Raw genomic sequence first — 20,556 nt, 5'->3', positions numbered from 1 at the left:
TAATTGGCTACTCTAAATTTAAAAAAAAGAAAACAAAGAAAGTGCAGAATGAATAACGCCCATGAATTGTAGAACCCCTCCATCCTTCCCCCCCCCCCCCCCCCACACCAGGGCACAGGGTGGAGAGGTTGATCTCCATCGTAACAGAATGCGCCTTCAGGCAATCAACAAGGCGAAGGCTACAACATCCGCCTCCGCAATCGTTTCCCAACCCCTGGCTGGTCCGACACCCCAAATATGGCCTCCCGAGGTCCCGGGTCCAGTTTCCCGGGCACCACTTTAGAGATTACCCAAAACGGGGACTTCTGGTTGCGGCTATGCGGAGCTAAGTCGCACGTTCGGCAGCTCCCACCACAAACGGACTTTTGGGCTCTTTTTAGGGCCCCCAACGGCATTTGCTCGACGATTCCCAGTGTGGAAAGGTGACAGCTATATTTCCCCAGCACTGTATGGATTGGAGCAGGGGTGGAGCGGTGAAGAAAGTAGATTTGGAGCAGCAAAAAGTGCGAGGGAGGAAAACCAAGATGGTGGCGGGTGGAGACCAGGCAGCGTGGGTGCAGTGGTGGCAGGAGCAGCAGGACTTTCTCCAGCGCTGCTTCACGGAGCTGAAGGCAGAGCTGTTGGAGCCGATGAAGGCTTCGATTGACAAGCTGCTCGAGACCCAGAAGGCCCAAGGGGCGGCGATCCGGGTGGTGCGGCAAAAGGCCTCGGAGAACGAGGACGAGATCTTGGGCCTGGCGGTGAAGGTAGAGGCGCACGAGGTGCTGCATAATAAATGGCAGGCGAAGTTCGAGGACATGGAGAATCAGCCGAGGAGGAAGAACTTGCGGATCCTGGGTCTCCCGGACGAGGTGGAGGGGTCGGATGTCGGAGCATACGTGGTCACGATGCTGAACACGCCGATGGGCGTGGGGGCCTTCCGGGGCCCCTGGAGCTGGAGGGGGCCCATCGAGTCCTGGCTTCGTGGACAGGGACTGTGTCCTAAGGTGGGCAAAGAAAGAGCGGAGCAGCAGGTGGGAGAATGCAGAGGCCCGGATCTACCAGGACTGGAACGCGGAGGTGGCCAAGAAGAGGGCCGGGTACAATCGGGCTAAGGCAGCGCTGCATCAAAAAGGGGGTGAAGTTTGGAATGTTGCAGCCGGCGCGACTGTGGGTCACCTTCAAGGACCGCCTTCACTACCCATCTGGCCCCGGTGGCTTCCCCGCCTGCATACCCCCCAGAGGGTGGGATGGAGTTTAAGACTAGGGAGGTTATGTTGCAATTGTATAAGGTGTTAGTGCGGCCACACCTGGAGTATTGTGTTCAGTTTTGGTCTCCTTACTTGAGAAAGGACGTACTGGCGCTGGAGGGTGTGCAGAGGAGATTCACTAGGTTAATCCCAGAACTGAAGGGGTTGGATTACTGAGGAGAGGTTGAGTAGACTGGGACTGTACTCGTTGGAATTTAGAAGGATGAGGGGGGATCTTATAGAAACATTAAAATTATGAAGGGAATAGATAGGATAGATGCGGGCAGGTTGTTTCCACTGGCGGGTGACAGCAGAACTAGGGGACATAGCCTCAAAATAAGGGGAAGTAGATTTAGGACTGAGTTTAGGAGGAACTTCTTCACCCAAAGGGTTGTGAATCTATGGAATTCCTTGCCCAGTGAAGCAGTAGAGGCTCCTTCATTGAATGTTTTTAAGATAAAGATAGATAGTTTTTTGAAGAATAAAGGGATTAAGGGTTATGGTATTCGGGCCGGAAAGTGGAGCTGAGTCCACAAAAGATCAGCCATGATCTCATTGAATGGTGGAGAAGGCTCGAGGGGCCAGATGGCCTACTCCTGCTCCTCGTTCTTATGTTCTTATCTCTAAGACTGTCTACTGTTATGCGCCAGGGTTTAGAGAGCTTCAAAGTGTATCATGGCGTTCACCTGACCCACAACTTTTACTAGATTGTGGTATGGGGAGCACACGGCCCACTCTACAGGTATGGTACAGCAGAAATGGGAAAGTATTTTTTCAAGCAAAACAATGTTTATTCTATGAACACAAGTTAACCTTTTTAAAACATACAGTGAACATCTTAGCAACCATTAATTCAAATACAACCTCCAAAGAATACAACACTAAGTAATCCTTAATAAATTCCCAAACAACATCCAGAAGACTAAAGACCCTTTTAACACGAAGATCAGGTTTAAATTCACTATTGAGAGCAGGTGTCCCTTTGAAAATCCCAAATGAACATTCATAAGCTTGCAGAGATTCACACACATCCTGCTGTGATTGCAGCTTCTCCAAAACCAAATCCACCCTGCAGCAAACAGCCTACAGCGAAAGTAAAAAGCTAACAGACAATCCAGCTCCACCCACTCTCTGACATCACTGCAGTAATAAACACCCATTTCTTAAAGGTACTCTCACTACAGATATTTCTAGACACACCAATTTATAAACACCTATTTTTTAAAGGTACTCTCACATGATACTACCCCCCCCCCCCCCCCATTCTGTAACATCATCCAACATCACCCATCTCAGCTCATCAACTGCTGAAGCCCTCACCTGTGCTTTCATAACCTCTCGGCTTGACTATTCCAGCACATTTGAGGCTGCCCGCACACATTCTACCCTCTCTAAGCTGCCTGTGCCTTACCGCACCCAAAGGCGGAATCTCCCAGACCCACCGGCAGGGGAATGTCATTTGATGCAGAACCAAAAATCCATTTCCCAACTGCGGAATGAACGGTAGGAATTCTGTTTTGGGGATTTGAAAGGTGGGTCGAGCTTCCTGACTGTAATGAATGTAGGAAACTGTTATAGAACATACAGTGCAGAAGGAGGCCATTCGGCCCATCGAGTCTGCACTGACCCACTTAAGCTCTCACTTCCACCCTATACCCGTAACCTAATAACCCCTCCTAACCGTTTTGGTCACTAAGGGCAATTTATCATGGCCAATCCACCTCACGGGGGCACGGTAGCACAGTGGTTAGCACAGTTGCTTCACAGCTCCATGGACCCAGGTTCGATTCCCGGTTTGGGTCACTGTCTGTGCGGAGTTTGCACTTTCTCCCCGTGTCTGCGTGGGTTTCCTCCGGGTGCTCCGGTTTCCTCCTACAGTCCAAAAATTTGCAGATTAGGTGGATTGGCCATGATAAATTGCCCTTCGTGTCCAATATCCTTCTGCACTGTAAATTCTATGATTCTAACCTTTGGATTGTGGGAGGAAACCGGAGCACCCGGAGGAAACCCACGCACACACGGGGAGACAGTGCAGACTCCACACAGACAGTAACCCAAGCCGGAAATCGAACCTGGGACCCTGGTGCTGTGAAGCCACAGTGCTAACCACTGTGCTACCATGCTGCCCCAGTTATATTCTATATTTTGTTGCAGTAATATTATTACAAATCCTGGGTTCAAATGCATACAGTCGGTGTGCCTGCTAAAGCTGTGATTAAGAAGTGGTAAAGATGAGGTCATCATTGATTTTAACCAGTTGCTTGATGGATGGTTAATGGGATGTTGTTTATAGAAAGGAGGTTCCCTAGGGTGTAGGTCTTTAATGAGGGACTGGTGTTTAATCCTCGCAAAGCGGGTTATGGGACACCTGAGTGAGATACAGGTGATGTAATCATTGTGATTGGCCATCTCTAAACCATTACAAGCCTAGGGAACAGGATGATATAAGCTGAGGTCAGTGGTTGGGGGAGCCAACCCACCCCAGGCCTCGAAGACCGGATACAATGTGCAGTCAAACCCGATAAGCCCCCCAGCCCCCAAAGCAGGATTACTAAAGCATGGCCGGCAATTGTCAAACTCAGTCAGGAACCTGCCTCCCACTTCTCACCAGGGGCAGGGTCAGGGGCACACCTTGCCCAGTCCACCCTGCCACCTGTCACCAAGGGCAGGGCTCAGGGGCACACCTTGCCCAGTGCACCCTGTCACCTGTCACCAGGGACGGGGCTCAGGGGCACACCTTGCCCAGTCCACCCTGCCACCTGTCACCAGGGGCAGGGGCAGGGGCACACCTTGCCCAGTCCACCCTGCCACCAGGGGCAGGGCTCAGGGGCACACCTTGCCCAGTCCACCCTGCCACCTGTCACCAGGGACGGGGCTCAGGGGCACACCTTGCCCAGTCCTTATCTCCCTAACTATTCAGGAGAGATGACACACCATGCAGCAGCGTCTCAATGAATTGACTGTGGAGATATCAGCGGGCAAAGTGCTCGATCGAATACAAGCTTTCCCTCCTGTGCCTCCACCGTTCTCCCAAGTATACCGCGCAGTTCCTCAAAGTGAGCTCCAGAGACCTGCACCACGGAGTCAAGATCCTCGTGTAGAACAACATTCTCAATGGTGGCCATCATCCCGATGAACACAGCACCGTCGAGGAGAAAGCCCCGCTCACCAGTAACAACGTCACTGCAAGCCGGGCCCAGCCCAGCCAACTCCAACCCCCACCATCAAACCAGAATTCACCACCATTTAACTCTGCTCCTCATCGGAAAACTCCAATCAGGATCATCCAGGGACAGTGCAAGACACACATCCCAATGAAAAGACAACCAGGAAATTGCACAAGGATAAAATAAATGATTAAAAGACGGTCAGAGCCGGGGATTCAGGAAAACGCAGGCGCTCCCGTGCTCCCATTACGAGGCCCCCTCTCTGGCCTCTTTTGAGCATTCCCGATTTTAATTGCCCCAACGTGGGTAACAGGACTTTCAATTAACTCAGCCCCAAGATCTGAAACATTCTCTCTGTTACTCTCTGACTCACTACCTCACTATCCTCCTTTAAGGCACTTAACCTACCTCCTTCGCTAACATTTTATTCACGTGATCTAATATCTCCCTATGTGGCTCAGTGTGAACCTGGTTTAATAAAGCTCTTATGAAGCCCCTTGGAATGTTTTTCTATTTAAACACTTTTGAAGTAAGTTGCTGCTATATTCATGGTGCCTTTTGAGGTTGGCAGTCAGAGTATGGGCCTCTGCCATCTCACTGATGCTATATGCTTCCCCCATAACTAACACATAGCTACCCTCCTGATATCTTCCAACTTGGGCTAGAAATCTGCGTATTAACACAGTGCTGCCAGATAAATATTAGATCTGAATGATCATTGCTAAACATCATTATTAGAAAGGCCAGCGTTAGGATAGCCCTTTAGGTTGCAGACAGGGGGAGGTGGCGAGTTCCAAGGGGCCACAATTAATTCGGACATTCAGGAGTGAAATCAGAAAACAATTTTTCACACATGTCTGGTGAGGCCTGGGGTCATAGAATTTACAATGCAGAAGGAGGCCATTCGGCCCATCGAGCCTGCACCGGCTCTTGGAAAGAGCACCTTACTTAACCCCACATCTCCACCCTATCCTCGTAACCCTGCAACCCCATCTAACCTAAGGACAATTTGGCATGCCCAAACCACCTAACCTGCACATCTTTGGACTGTGGGAGGAAACCGGAGCACCCAGAGGAAACCCACGCACACACGGGGAGGATGTGCAGACTCCGCACAGACAGTGACCCAAGCGGGAATCGAACCGAGGACCCTGGCGCTGTGAAGCCATGGCGCTAACCACTATGCTACTGTGCTGCCCCATCTGAACTTTCACTGAGAAGGATATGGAACAAACAGAAGTAAATGGTGTTGAAGCACAGACCAGCTGTGATCTAACTAACTGGCAGAGCAGGCTCGAGGGGATGAATGGTCACTTGTTCCTCTGTAACAACAGGACCATATACAAATATTTTAAAATTTCCGCACACAGATAAACATTTTCCACATCAGCAAGTTGGTAAAATTTTCTATTTTAAATATTCACTTTACATGGAGCAACATTGATAAACCCTATCCTGTCACAAACGCTAGGCACAAGTGTCTGTTGTCCGTGCTGAAATGCCCTTGGGAAGGTGGGAGAGGGGGAAACTTTACAAGGAGAAACTTAGAGCTGAATCTAGAATCCTTCACAAAATGGGTGAGGGAGAATACAGTTCAGTTTGTAAGACTTTGGCACAGACAGCACTTTACTGTGAGTGCATTAGGGTATGAACATCAAAAACAATGGTGAAGAAAGCTTAGAATAATTCTCAATCTCCTATTGTTTTGTTGTTACATTTTCCTCGGTTTTATGTAAATTAAATTAAAACCACCTTACCTCCAAAATGTTATTGAAATGATTGAATTGATAAAGAGTTACCTCCCATTCTTTTTAAATAACAAATAACATAAAATAAACAATAATGAAATATTAACAAATACTTGCAATCATTATCTTATCACCAAAGTGACTCAGACAAGGGGAATCATTGCGGGAAATTCACCTTGTTCAGTAGGAGAGTGACAGCAAAACATTTCTCCTCTGGTCATTACTGGTGAATATTCACTGCTGACAGACGCTGAAATCTATCAGTTCTCAGGGGAAAGAGGTGTGTGCTTATTTTCCAGGTAATGACAGAAATAGTAAATAACACGAGACTGATCCCCAAATGTCTCTTATCTAATTAGGGCAGGATGCAAACTATTGCAAAACGGAGGGCAGGTTTATTATTAACCACTTGAATCCTCTTCTAGCTTGTTCAGCTCGCCTGTGAAGAAGGTGGGTTGTGGGTGGAAGGTCTCAAATGAAATTAAAAATAACAAATGGTTGTAAGGTAATAGGGCAAAGGATTCTGAGGACGGCCTTGGTGACAGAGAAGATAAACTCTAAACAGGCCAGCTTTAAGATTGAGAAACATGAGAGACAAGGTCAGAGGTTTGCAAACACAGAATGGCACAGGTTGCTCTGGGTATAGATAAGACTTGAAGGGCAGTTTATAAAACAGACCCAGGTCCAGGAGGTTGAAAATTCTTTGTACGATTAATAAACTTGGATAAGAAATATTAATTGGTTATATTTATAGTCAATAAAGGTCAAAGATCAATAAAAGAAATATGGAAAAGAAAACTCTATCCCTATCCTCTCCATTCCCAAGACATATTAAAAGATAAATGAACCATATACGTTGTCAATGAACTTCTTTTAAAATTAAATATAGAATAAATAATTCTTTTTTTTTCCAATTAAGGGGCAATTTAGCGTGGCCAATCCACCTAACCTGCGCATCTTTGGGCTGTGGGGGTGAGACCCACGCAGACATGGGGAGAATGTGCAAACTCCACACGGACAGTGACCCAGGGCCGGGATTCGAACCGGGGTCCTCAGCGCCGTGAGGCAGCAGTGCTAACCACTGCGTTTCCATGCCGCCCACACGCCAGCTATTTTTATTTATTAACGTTTCAATGATGGGAAAGAAAGCTTTGTGTCCAAATTTGTGGGTGGCACGATCAGCCAGATTTTAAACAATGTAGATGGAATCACCACATTTCACAGAGGTTTTGATTGATACAGTGAATGGACACAAAGTCAGATCATTCACTTTGAACCACGAGGGGATAAAACAGGGTATTTTCTAAATGGTGAAAATCTAGAAATAGCAGGGACCCAATGAAACCTGTACGCCCAGGTACAGAAATCATTCAAATGTCATGAACAGCTACCAAAGGGCAGCACGGTGGCGCAGTGGTTAGCATTGCTGCCTACGGCGCTGAGGACCCGGGTTCGAATCCTGGCCCTGGGTCACTGTCCGTGTGGAGTTTGCACATTCTCCCCGTGTCTGCGTGGGTTTCACCCCCACAACCCAAAGATTTGCAAGTTAGGTGGATTGGCCACGCTAAATTGCCCCTTAATTGGAAAAAAATAATTGGGTATTCTAAATTTATTTTTAAAAAATGAACAGCTACCAAAAATAATCAAAAAAGTTAATGGAATGCTGGTCTTTGTATCTGGTGGATTAGAATATGAGGGGATACAAGTTTCACTAAAGCTGTACAAAGCCTGGTTGTACCTGGAATAACTGTGAGCAGTTCTGGGAACCACACCTTAGCAAGGATGTACTGGCCTGAGGGAGGGCAATGTCGGTTTAAACATCAACAGAGAACAAAGAACAATACAGCACAGGAACAGGCCCTTCGACCCTCTAAACCTGTGCGGACCATGGTACCTGCCTAAACTAAAACCATCTGCACTAGCGGAGTCCGTATCCTTCCATTCCCACCCTATTCATATATTTGTCTAGATGCCCCTTAAATGCCGCTATTGTACCGGCTCCCACCCCCTCCCCAGGCAGCACGTTGCATACATTTACCACCCTCTGTGTAAAAAATCTGCCTCGCACATCTGTTCTAATCTTTTCTCCACGCATTTTAAACCTCTGTCCCCTAGTACTTGACTCATACCCTAGGAAAGAGGATCTGACTATCCACTCTGTCTATGCCACTCATAATCTTGTAGACCTCTATCAGGTCACCTCTCAACCTCCCTCGTTCCAGTGAGAACAGACCGAGTTTATCTAACATCTCCTCATGGCTAATGCCCTCCATACCAGGCAACATCCTAGTAAACCGCTTCTGTACCCGCTCCAAAGCATCCACATCCTCCTGGTAGTGTGGTGACCAGAATTGGACACAATGGGCGGGATTCTCCAACCCCCCTCCAGGTCAGAGAATCGCCAGGGGTCAGCGTGAATCCCGCCCACGCCGTCCTCCAAATTCTCCGGCCGCCCAAAAATCGGCCCGGTGTGAATCGAGCCACCCGCCTCGGAGAATGGCGGGGACCAGCGCAACTCAATGGGCCCCGGGGCTGCCCGAATTTTCCGGCCTGCGATGGGCCGAAGTCCCGCCCGTTTTTTGCCAGTCCCTTACCGCCGGGACCTGGCGGCGCGGGGGGGCTCCGGGGTTCTGGGGGGGGGGGGAGGGGCGCAGGGGGATCTGGCCCCAGTCCGCAGTCCGCCATGGCTGGTGCGGAAACGAATCCCTCTTGCCATGCGCGGGGATGAAGTCAGCACATGCTGGCGCTCCCGCGCATGCACCAACTCGCGCCAGCCGGCGGAGGCCCTTCGGAACCGGTTGGCGTGGCGCCAAGCCCCTTCCCCGCCGGCCGGCGGGGCACAAACCACTCCGGGGCGGGCCCAGCCCCTGAAGGTGCCGAGGATTCCCCACCTTTGGGGCGGCCCGCGCCGAAGTGGTACAAAAGGTAAAGTCACGTCCCGTCAGAGTTGCCCACCCCGCCGATTACGGCAGAATCCCGCCCAATATTCCAAATGAGGCCCAACTAAGATCCTGTACAGCTGCCAATTTTTATGCCCCGACCAATGAAGGCCAGCACGCCGCATGCCTCCTTGACCATCTTGTTCACATGCGTTGCCACTTTCAGTGATCGGTGGACATGCCCAGATCTCTCTGCCCGTCAGTACTCGCAAGCGGGGAATACTCCCATTTATTCTGTAATTCCTACCTGCATTGCACCTTCCAAAGTGCATTCCCTCACACTTGTCTGGATTAAACTCCATCTGCCATTTCTCCGCCCAAGACTCCAACCAGTTTATATCCTGCTGTATCCTCTGACAATCCACTTCATTATCCACAACTTCACCAATTGTTGTTTCGTCTGCCAGCTTACTAATCAGACCAGCTATATTTTCTTCCAAATCATTTATATACACCACGAACAATAAAAGTCCCAGAACTGATCCCTGTGGAACGCTGTAAGTCACAGCCCTCCATTCAGAAAAGCACCCTTCTACTGCTACCCTCTGCCTTCTGTACCCAAGCCAGTCTGTATCTAACTTTCCAGCTCTCCTCTGATCCAATGTGACTTTACCTTTTGTACCAGTCTATCATGAGGTACCTTGTCAAAGGCTTTGCTGAAGTCCACGTAAACAACATCTACTGCCTTTCGCTCATCTATCATCTTTGTCACTTCCTCGAAGAACGTGATTAATTTAGTGAGGCACGATCTTCCCTTCACAAAACCATGCTGTCCATCACTAATAAGTTCATTTGTTTCCAAATGTGAGTAAATCCTACCTATAAGAATCTGTACCAATAATTTCCCTACCACTGATGAAAGGCTCACCGGCCTATAATTTCCTGGATTATCCCTGCTGCCCTTCTTGAACAATGAAGCAACATTGGCTATTCTCCAGTTCTCTGGAACGTCACTGTAGCCAATGAGGTAACAAAGATTGCTGTCAAGGCTCCAGCAATTAACTCCCTTGCTTCCCTCAGTATTCTGGGGTAGATCCCATCAGGCCCTGGGGACTTATCTACTTTAATGCTTTTTAAGATGTCCAACACCAAATAAAATAAATTTAGAGTACCAAATTCATTTTTTTCCAATTAAGGGGCAATTTTAGCGTGGTCAATCCACTTATCCTGCACATCTTTAGGTTGTGGGGGTGAGACCCACACAAACACGGGGAGAATGTGCAAACTCCACACGGACAGTGACCCAGAGCTGGGATCGAACCTGGGACCTCGCCGCCATGAGGCAGCAATGCTAACCACTGCGCCACCGTCCTGCCCAACACCATCTCTTTATTAATATCAACAAGACTCAGAATATCTACACACTCTACATTATACTCCTCATCCACCAAGTCCTCTTTGGTGAATACTGAGGCAAAGTATTCATTTAGTATCTCTCCTATTTCCTCTGGTTCCATACATCGATTCTCTCCAATATCCTTGAATGGACCAACCCTTTCTCTGGCTACCCGCTTGCTCTTTACATATGGATAAAATGCCTTAGGATATTCCTTAATCGTGTTTGTCAATGACATTTCATAGAAACATAGAACATACAGTGCAGACCCCTTTTAGCCTTCCTAATTCCTACCTTAAGTTATTTCTCCTGCTGACCTACTGCTCTGGTTCCCACCCCCTGCAGTTCAATCTGTTTCTCTGCCTTCCACTTTTCTCCCCCCTAGCTTTTGTTTCAATCCCCTCTTTACTACCCTCTGACTTCCTGCATTGGTTCCCACCCCCCTGCCACATTAGTTTAAACCCTCCCCAACAACGCTAGTAAACAATCCTTCTAGGACATTGGTTTCAGTCCTGTCCATGTTCAGACCGTCTGATTTGTAATGGTCCCACCTCTCCCGGAACCGGTTCCAATGTCCCAAAAATCTGAATCTCTCCCTCCTGCACAATTTCTCGAGCCACGCATTAATCCTCTCTATCCTGTCATTCCTATTCTGACTGTCTCGTGGCACTGGTAGCAATCCCGAGATTACTACCTTTGAGGTCCTACTTTTTCGTTTATCTCCTAACTCCCTAAATTCAGCATGTAGGACCTCATCCCGTTTTTTACCTTTATCATTGGTGCCTATATACACCCCGACTGCTGGCTGCTCACTCTCCCCCTTTAGAATATCCTGCAGCCGCTCTGAGATATCCAGGACTCTTGCACCCAGGAGGCAACATACCTGCCGGAGTCGCGTTTGCGTCCGTGGAGTCGCGTTTGCGTCCGCGGAGTCGCGTTTGCGTCCGCGGAGTCGAGTTTGCGTCCGCGGAGTCGCGTTTGCGTCCGCGGAGTCGCGTTTGCGTCCGCAGAAACGCCTGCCTGCTCCCCTTACAATTGAATCCCCTATCACTATAGCCCTGCCATTCTTCTTCCTGCCCTGCTGCACAGCAGAGCTAGCCACGGTGCCATGAACCTGGCTACTGCTGCCTCCCCCTGGTAAGCCATCTCCCTAAACGGTATAATAATAATCTTCTATTGTCACAAGTATGAAGCTACTGTGAAAAGCCCCTAGTCATCACATTCCGGCGCCCGTTCAGGTAAGCTGGTACGGGAATTGAACCCATGTTGCCGACCTTGTTTTGCATTACAAACCAGTTGCCTAGCCCACTGAGCTAAACCAACCCCTCATCCAAGTATCCAAAATGGTATACCTGTTTTGGAGGGAGATGACCGCAGGGGACCCCTGTACTGTCTTCCTACTCTTCTTCTGTCTGGTGGTTACCCATTTCCTTTCTCCCTCAGTACTCTTTATCTGTGGTTTGACCAACTCACTAAACGTGCTATCCACGACTCCCTCAGCATCGCAGATGCTCCAAAGTGAGTCCATCCGCAGCTCCAGAGCCATCAAGCGGCCTAACTGGAGCTGCAGCTGGACACACTTCTTGCACGTGAAAGAGCCAGGGTCAGTGGACATGTCCCTGAGCTCCCACATCGCACACGCGGAGCATGACACGGGTCTGAGATCTCCTGCCATGTCTAAACCCTTAAGTTAACTTACAACAACACCAGACCAACACTGGGACTCAAAGGGTAAAATTACAAGGAGCGATTAACACAAACTATGGTTGCATTCCCTGGAATTGAGACTGTTAAAGGCTGATTGGATCAAGGATTTCAATATGGGGAAGGGAGCAGGTAGAGGGTGGGGAGGGGGAGAGGGGTAGGATTGAGGAGGGAAGGAAGGGGAGGCAATTGGGGAGGAAAGAGATGAATGGGCAAGAAATGGGAGAGAAAGGGGTGGGGGAGGATTGAGGAGGTGAGGGAATTGGCGAGGTGAAGAAGGAGAGGGGAAATTGGGGAGGGGAGGGGAGCAATGGGCAAAGGTTGGCAGGGAGGGGTGGGGAGGAGAGGGGTGGAGAGGGGTGAGAGGGGTGAGGTGGGGAGGGGAGGAAGGGATGGGCAAAGGATGGCAGGGAGAAGGGTGGTGGGGGGAATGGGAAGTGGGAAAGGGGTGGAGAGGGGAGGAGTTGATGGGAGGTTGGAGAAGATGGGCTGAGGAGAGGAGAAGAGAGGGAGATGGGAAGAGAGGGAAGGGAAAGAGGGGGTGAGGCTGATTCCATTGCGGAGTAACATTAAGGATAGGCAGCTGAATCACCCCATCCTGACCTGACTCTACAGTAAGGGAATGAAATGTGGAATTTACCTTTTGGCTGGGCAATGTCCCGTGAAGGAGCTGTCAGTTTGGTGCCTGAAGAAAGTGAACACAGAGCTGACTGAACTCATTAACAATTCAGTTTGGCAGTGGGGCATTGGAGAATCTGGCTCTGAGTCACATTCACCGTGTTCTATACCTGGGGCAATGACTCCTGAGCAGCGCAAAGCCAGTGTTTACCTTACAGCCTGAATCACATTCACTTGCACAGTCCAAAAAAATGACAAATATTTTTAACGACTCAATCCTTACAGAATTCAAAAGGAATTTTGAAATAATTAACTACACAAGTTATAACTTGGCAAGCCTGGAAACCATTCCAGCAAAGAGTCAACAGCTCTGAGCTTGTCAGGGAAGGGTAACGGTGAACAAGGGCCACATTTCTTCCACAGGATTGTGAATAACAGCCAATACTACAGCTGAGAAAATGTCAGACATACCTGCTTATTGGTTTAATACTGACAGACTTTGATAATGTCGTGCGTCAGATTGCATTGACCCATCCAGCTTTCAACACACGCCAAGATTTGAGATTCTAACTGAAGTGGGGAGATTTAGACTGCACGGTTGGAGAGGAAGTGAGCTCTGCTACATCACCGTAAACTGCCAGGGCCTCTCTCTCTGTGGTTTTCTGCTTCAATTTAATAAAACCCGACTTGTGTGCCGAGGACTGGGTGCCCTGCTCCAACTCAAACTAACTTGCCTTTCAAAGTTTCAGTCTGAAACTTAACTCAGACCCTGATCTGCATCAGTGGCACAAAGAGCAGATTTAAAGTTGGACAAACTCCTTCTCGATGGCGTCTCATGTATTTTCACCCTCAGCTCACCTCCAAAATGTTTGAATTTGAATAGAGGAGAGGTGAAATTAGCTCGGTTTTACATTTTGGCCCTGGAGGTTTGTCATGTGAGACCCTGATCCAGATCCCCAGGCGGAGCAGCATACGGTATTGTTGGGTGATGTTTCTGGGGCCTGCAATGCCACAGGGATCCTGAGGGGGGAGCTGAACAGGAAATTGCAGGGATGGGAATTAGATACCTATTGGGCCCAGGGGCTTTGCCCTTCTCAGGAGATGATCTTATCGGAGGTAAGGGTGGGAGGACAAGGGGCTACAAAATCACCAAATTGTCACAGCACAGGAGGAGGCCATGAAAATGAAAAAAATGAAAATCGCTTATTGTCACGAGTAGGCTTCAATGAAGTTACTGTGAAAAGCCCCTAGTCGCCACATTCCGGCGCCTGTTCGGGGAGGCTGGTACGGGAATCGAACCATGCTGCTGGCCTGCGTGGTCTGCTTTAAAAGCCAGCGATTTAGCCCAGTGAGCTAAACCAGCCCCTTGCTAAACCAGCCCATTTGGTCCATCGCGTCTGTGCTGGCTCTCCATGGGAACAATTTACCGGGTGCCACTCTCGCCTTCTCCCAATAGTCCTGCACATGTCTCCTATTGAAATAATTGTTGGATCTGAGTAGAGTGACCATCAGGAAACGGTAGGTGGGAGGCATTAACAAAGGTTTAACGAAACACCCAATTACACTACTCCACCCTCCCCCCGAATCGTTCTCCCGTCCCACCTTCATTTAAGCCGGGGTTTTTATACTAGACAAGCTCTCCTTGTTAAGGGGAAGTCCCGCCCTGTTAACGGGGAAGTTCATACTCTGCTGAGGTCACGTGACCTCCGTGAGGGTTGGAACAGTCTTCCCCACCCTCACAGTTCCTGAACGGAATGCCACAAAGGTCCTCCTGTCCATTTCACCCGGGGCTGCCGCTCGGGCGTTGTCTATGCAGGGTCCGGAGGCGTGTACTATATGGGGACTGACATCGAGTGGAACATCTTAGCAGAGTCAGTGCAGCTGCCTCTGCATCGGAAACTGGCCCTTCGACCACTGCCAGCAGCTGAGTATTCACCATTCACCATCTCGGTGTCCTGGGGCTCCAGGACCTGTGGGCCCAGTACCAGTGGCAAAAGTGGAGGGGGCGGAATGTGTGGGGCTCGGGCGACCGGGAGCGGTTTGGGTAGCTCTGGGATGCGGCTGTGAAGGTGGCCAATGTGCCTGTTGGATCCGCGGCCCTGCACCTTATAGGAGAGCGGTCCCATCTGGGCTAGTACCAGGCCCAGGACCCATGTGGCTCCGTCACCGAACATTCGGACATGTACTGAGTTGCCTGGTGAAAATTGGCATCAGGGAGAAGGTCTGGCCGTGTCTACCTCAGACTAACCCTGCCCGCAGCGATCCTTCCTGCCAATGTCAGGAATCACCAAACTCAACCGAGTGCAAAGGCAGCACCCCATGAGCAGTTCCAAAGGTGCAACCCCCATTGTGGTGTGTGGTGTGGTCCGGTAACAAAATAGTAAACGGACCAAACGTGTCTGAAGGGAGCCAGTGGTTTGTTTCCACAGCCTTTGTTTTAAAGTTTGGAGCCCCCATTCAGCCAAACTGTTGGAGGCCAGTGGTACGTAACGGTGAGTTGGGCTACATAAAAGAGCCAAATTCAGTGCTGGTAAATGTTGTTCCGTTGTTGGAATTGAGCAGCTCAGGGATGCCGTGCCGGCTAAATGTTTGGTGAAGCCGCTCGACTGAGGCCTTCGTGGCCGTGGCTGCAGCTGGTGTATCTCCATCCATTTGGAGTGAGAGTCAACTATTACCGGGAAGATTGACCCCTGGAACGGCCCAGCAACGTCAACGTGAAAGTGGGACCATAGAACATAGAACAGTACAGCACAGAACAGGCCCTTCGGCCCTCAATGTTGTGCCGAGCCATGATCACCCTACTCAAACCCACGTATCCACCCCATACCCGTAACCCAACAACCCCCCCCTTAACCTTACTTTTATTAGGACACTACGGGCAATTTAGCATGGCCAATTCACCTAAACCGCACATCTTTGGACTGTGGGAGGAAACCGGAGCACCCGGGGGAAACCCACGCACACACGGGGAGGACGTGCAGACTCCACACAGACAGTGACCCAGCCGGGAATCGAACCTGGGACCCTGGAGCTGTGAAGCATTTATGCTAACCACCATGCTACCGTGCTACCAGCGCTGACCTGGCCATTCCCAAGGGTGGAGGGGCGCTGCCAGAGAAAGTCTCTGGTGTTCCTGACACGGGGCACACTGCTGGGCTAACCTTTCTATGTTGGTGTCAATCCCGGGCCACCAACACCTTCATCTTCAACACCCCCGGGTGTCCATTGTGGAGGTCCTGTAAAGCGAACCATGTCCTTTTTCCAGGATCATGATGCACGTTTTTGAAAGGATAACGCCATCCTCCATGGTGAGCTCTGTAATTTTAGTAAAAGCCCTCAGGTCATCCGGCAAGGTGCGGTGTTGAGCCCCACACAAAATGATATGTCAGACATGAGACAACTGTGGGTCGGTCTGGGTCAGGCAGTGCTCCAATACGTACTCACCGGCCGCTAGTAACAGTGCCCAATGTTGAAACCACATGGAAGCAAAGGGAAGGATTTCCCTGTCTTCTTTAAACAGTCCAAGCAAGGGCTTGTGTTCCGGGAGTATGATGAACGCGTGGCCATAACCGTACTGGATGGAACTTCTTGACCGCAAACACCCCCCCCCCCCCACTTGTCAATTTGGGTATAATTCCGCTCAGCCACAGTGAACCTCGAGAGTTGTACGCTATGGGTTGTTCTGTCCGGTCATCCATGCCGGGCCCAAACGGCCCTAACTCCGCAAGGCGAGCCATTAGACATGAGTAGCAGCGGCTTGAAGACGACAGCTGCTTCTTTACTTCGGAAAAGGCCGGACGTTGTGGCTGAGCCCTTTCCCAAGGCTGGCTTTCTTCAACAATCAATTCAGGGGGTCCAGCAGGGTCGCTAGATTTGGAATCAACTTCCCATAATAATTAATGAGCCCCAAAAATGAACGGAGCTCCATTGGTCCTTCCGGGATGGGGCCTGCTGGATCGCTCGTGCCTCGTCCTTAGCTGGGTGGAGGCCGTGGCGGTTCACAAAGCAGCCAAACCCCGGCAGCCATGAAACGCTAGAGAACCTCGGCCACATTCTGTAAATGTTCTTGGTCAGAGGCTCCGGTGATCAACACATCGTCCAGGGAGACTGCGACGTGTGGTAGGCCCCCCAGTATATGGTTCATGACCCGCTTAAAGCTGGCACAAGGCAATGAAACCCTGAAGGGTAAACGTATTGGTACAGCCCACGGTGTGTGTTCACCATAACAAACTGCCTCAACCTCGGGACAAAACCAACTGGAGGTCCTCGTGGCTCATCTCCAGCTTCGTGAATATGCAGCTGCTGCTGAGCTTTGCGTAGACGTCCTCGATGCGTGGGACAGGGTAATGGTCCAAACGAGATACCCTGTTGACTGTCAGTTTATAACCCCTGCAAAGAGGAACTGAGCCATCGGGCTTCAAAACGGGTACGACCGGAGCTGCCTATTCTGTAAATTGTATGGGGTGGATAATATCCAGTCTTTCCAAGTGGTCAGGCTCCACGTCCACCTTTGGCTGCAAGGTCTACAGAACCGGCTGGGTGCGGAAGTAGTGTGGCTGTGCCGATGGGCCGACAGGGATCTTGGCTATGGCTCCTTTGAAGGTGCCCAACCCATCCCGGGAAACCTCCGGGAATTTTGCCAATACGTCTTCTAGTCTGTCCGGGCACATGCAACAAACCTGCTGCCACTCGAGGCGGAGATTCTTCAACCAATAACGCCCCAGCAAGTTGGGTCCTCCACTGCGTACCACCACCAGGGCCAGACTGGCTGACTATTGCCCATATTCAGCTGGTACCACTGAGGTACCTGTAATGGCCAATGCCCCCCCCCCCCCCCGTGTACGTGGCCAACCAGGCGTCAGTATCCCACAAGGCCAGTGTCTGGATTCCCGAGCTGACCAGGTCAAAGGTGCAGCGGCTGACCACAGAGACTGCGGCCCCAGTATCCAATTCCATCCGGGTGGGGTGGCACGGCTCCGTCCCCTCCAAAATGGTGTACTCGCAGAGTACGCCGCGCCACGTATCAGGCCATTGCCTGAGGCCCACCCCCCGATACTCCGTCCCCGACCGGCCGGGTTCCCGACGGCGTGGGTGTCTCATGGTCTCACCCGTCGGGAACTGAGCGTGGTGGCTCCGGACTCAGTCCTGCGGCACCACAGTCGGGAGACGGCCAATCCGTGGTTAGGGAGGACATTATTCGGGGTTGGGGGCACTGTGGTAAAGCAGTCCGGCACGCGCAAACCGGTCGAAGGGTGGGACTATCTCGCGGACTGGGTCCGCGAGCGGGAACTGCCATGAAGCGCGTGTGGCCGCTGGAGGCCACCGCCGTGCACATGTGCGGCCACGGACCCGTCAATTCTCTGGGGCGTATCGGCGGCTAGAGCCGGGTGCTCCACGCTGCTTCCCTGCTAATCCGCAGCAAAACGGGGAATTGGTGGCCGTTTTCCGCCAGTTTTCCAGCCACCGTTCCCACGCCGGCGTGGGGACATAGTCTCCAAATCAGCAAATCCAGTCCCTTGTATCTGGGACATTGCGGTAGGTGGGGCTTTTGATAATGCTGTATATGGCGCCTCTACAAGCCGTCCGTAGGCTGTCTGCTGTTCGTCTCCAATTATGGGACTTGTTTTAAAAACTATTGCATACGCTCCACATATTGGCCCCAATCTCCTGTGCCTGCTTCGAACGGTTCCAGTTTCCCAATATGTGGCATGTCTGATGGCTGAGAAGTGGCCTCCAGAGCCATTGAAAACTGCTCCAAGTTCTTAGAAATTGGCGCTGTCGGCAGCTCCACTTGATGCTCATCGCCAATGTTGGGTCCGAGCAGAGTGACCACAAGGTCACTGAAGCATACAGTTACTCTACTCCCCTCCCCAAAAGGTTCTCCCACCCTGACCTTCACTTAAGCCTTAATACTAGACAGGGTCCCCTTGTCAAGGGGGAGCCCGCCCTGTTAACATAGAAGCAGGCCATTCAGCCCTTCGAGTCTCCTCCGCCATTCATTATGATCATGGCTGATCATCAGGTTCAATCCCGCCTTTCCCTTGATCCCTTTAGCCCCAAGAGCTACAGAAACAGGGGAAGTTCATACTCTGCTAAGGTCTGTTTTTTTTCATTTTTAAATTTAGAGTACCCAATTATTTTTTATCCAATTAAGGGGCAATTTAGCGTGGCCAATCCACCTAGCCTGCGTGTCTTTGTGTGAGACCCACGCAAACACAGAAAGAATGTGCATATTAATTTTGATCCCGGGCCGGGATCAAACCTGGGAGCTCAGTGCCGTGAGGCAGCAGTGCTAACCACTGTGCCACCGTGCTGCCCACTGTTTTATCTCTTCTAAGCCATTTTTAATCAGGTTTACTGTCCCCTCCTCATTCCAAAGCTCATCATCTTCAGGAGTGAGTGACCTTGTCAAAGCCTTTCTTAAACTGCATGTCCACGGGGGTCAAGTGATATGAGCGCGGGAATTACATTGTTTTCCTGAACTCTGCCTCTGCTTACCTTTTATTCCGTTTTTCATCCATGTGCACATTGATTTTTTTGTCTTTTCTTGGTTTACATCAATGAAATGAAAAATGAAAATTGCTTATTGTCACGAGTAGGCTTCAATGAAGTTACTGTGAAAAGCCCCTAGTCGCCACATTCCAGCGCCTGTTCGGGGAGGCTGGTATGGGAATTGAACCGTGCTGCTGGCCTGCCTGGGTCTTATTTAAAAGCCATCGATTTAGCCCAGTGTGCTAAACCAGCCCCCATGTCCTGAGAATTGTTGGTCCCTGTTTGTACAGGATGGAGCCGGGTTAGAATGTTCAAATCCTCGCTTTATTGTGGTGGCTGGAAGGAGTTTGGGGTGAGGCCCGGCCTTTAGTGACACAGTTGTTAATGAGCAGCTCTCGCCCTGACAGTGCGATGGGCAGCGACGGATAACGGCTGCCAGTGAAGGAGCCGTTCTGGCAGAAGATCTCGGCTCCTTGTCAAGGGGGAGCCCGGCCCTGTTAACCTGTGAGGTTCAGGTTGCCAAGGCCCAATTCCAGGAGTTGTGGGTGAGTTTATGGAGGGATGGAGGTGGACAAGGAGGTTGCTGCAATAGAGAGAGCGCTGTCCCTGGCGGGAGCTCGCGCCTCCATACGGTGAGGGTCATGCTGCGTGGCCTGTTGTTTATCCTGAAGGAGCCGGGAGAGAGAGGGGGAACAGGAGGGGAGTGCTGCTGAGCACAGGCCTCAAGGTGAGGCAGTGCAGACATTCCCAGCTGAGTTTCAAAATCGTGAGTGCCGCACTGTCAGAGGGTCAGTACTGAGGGAGTGCTGCACTGTCAGAGGGTCAGTACTGAGGGAGTGCCGCACTGTCAGAGGGTCAGTACTGAGGGAGAGCCGCACTGTCAGAGGGTCAGTACTGAGGGAGTGCTGCACTGCCAGAGGGTCAGTACTGAGGGAGTGCCGCACTGTCAGAGGGTCAGTACTGAGGGAGTGCTGCACTGTCAGAGGGTCAGTACTGAGGGAGTGCCGCACTGTCAGAGGGTCAGTACTGAGGGAGTGCTGCACTGTCAGAGGGTCAGTACTGAGGGAGTGCCGCACTGTCAGAGGGTCAGTACTGAGGGAGTGCCGCACTGTCAGAGGGTCAGTACTGAGGGAGTGCCGCACTGTCAGAGGGTCAGTACTGAGGGAGTGCTGCACTGTCAGAGGGTCAGTACTGAGGGAGTGCTGCACTGTCAGAGGGTCAGTACTGAGGGAGTGCCGCACTGTCAGAGGGTCAGTACTGAGGGAGTGCCGCACTGTCAGGGGGTCAGTACTGAGGGAGAGCCGCACTGTCAGAGGGTCAGTA

The 20,556-nt window shown here is 50.8% G+C and overlaps 1 protein-coding gene across 3 annotated transcripts in view; it reads right to left on the bottom strand.

Annotated features, from left to right (window-relative positions):
- The window catches only part of LOC119969771 (CMP-N-acetylneuraminate-beta-galactosamide-alpha-2,3-sialyltransferase 2-like), a 94,895-nt gene extending 75,573 nt beyond the window's left edge, over positions 1-19,322 (bottom strand). Inside the window, exon 1 of one of the 3 annotated variants that reach the window (XM_038803842.1) lies at positions 19,240-19,322. The gene's annotated coding sequence lies outside the window, so the exon portion shown is untranslated. Of the gene's footprint in view, positions 1-6,319; positions 6,382-12,763; positions 12,876-19,239 lie in introns of those variants that run through there. The other 2 variants (XM_038803841.1, XM_038803843.1) reach the window with 2 other exon arrangements.
- Positions 19,323-20,556: the final 1,234 nt, after the last annotated feature.

This window comes from Scyliorhinus canicula, chromosome 7 (assembly GCF_902713615.1).
Source record: "Scyliorhinus canicula chromosome 7, sScyCan1.1, whole genome shotgun sequence".
Classification (NCBI taxonomy): Eukaryota; Metazoa; Chordata; class Chondrichthyes; order Carcharhiniformes; family Scyliorhinidae; genus Scyliorhinus; species Scyliorhinus canicula.
The sequence above is the reverse complement of the archived record's forward strand: the minus strand, read 5'-3'. Positions and strand labels throughout refer to the sequence as shown.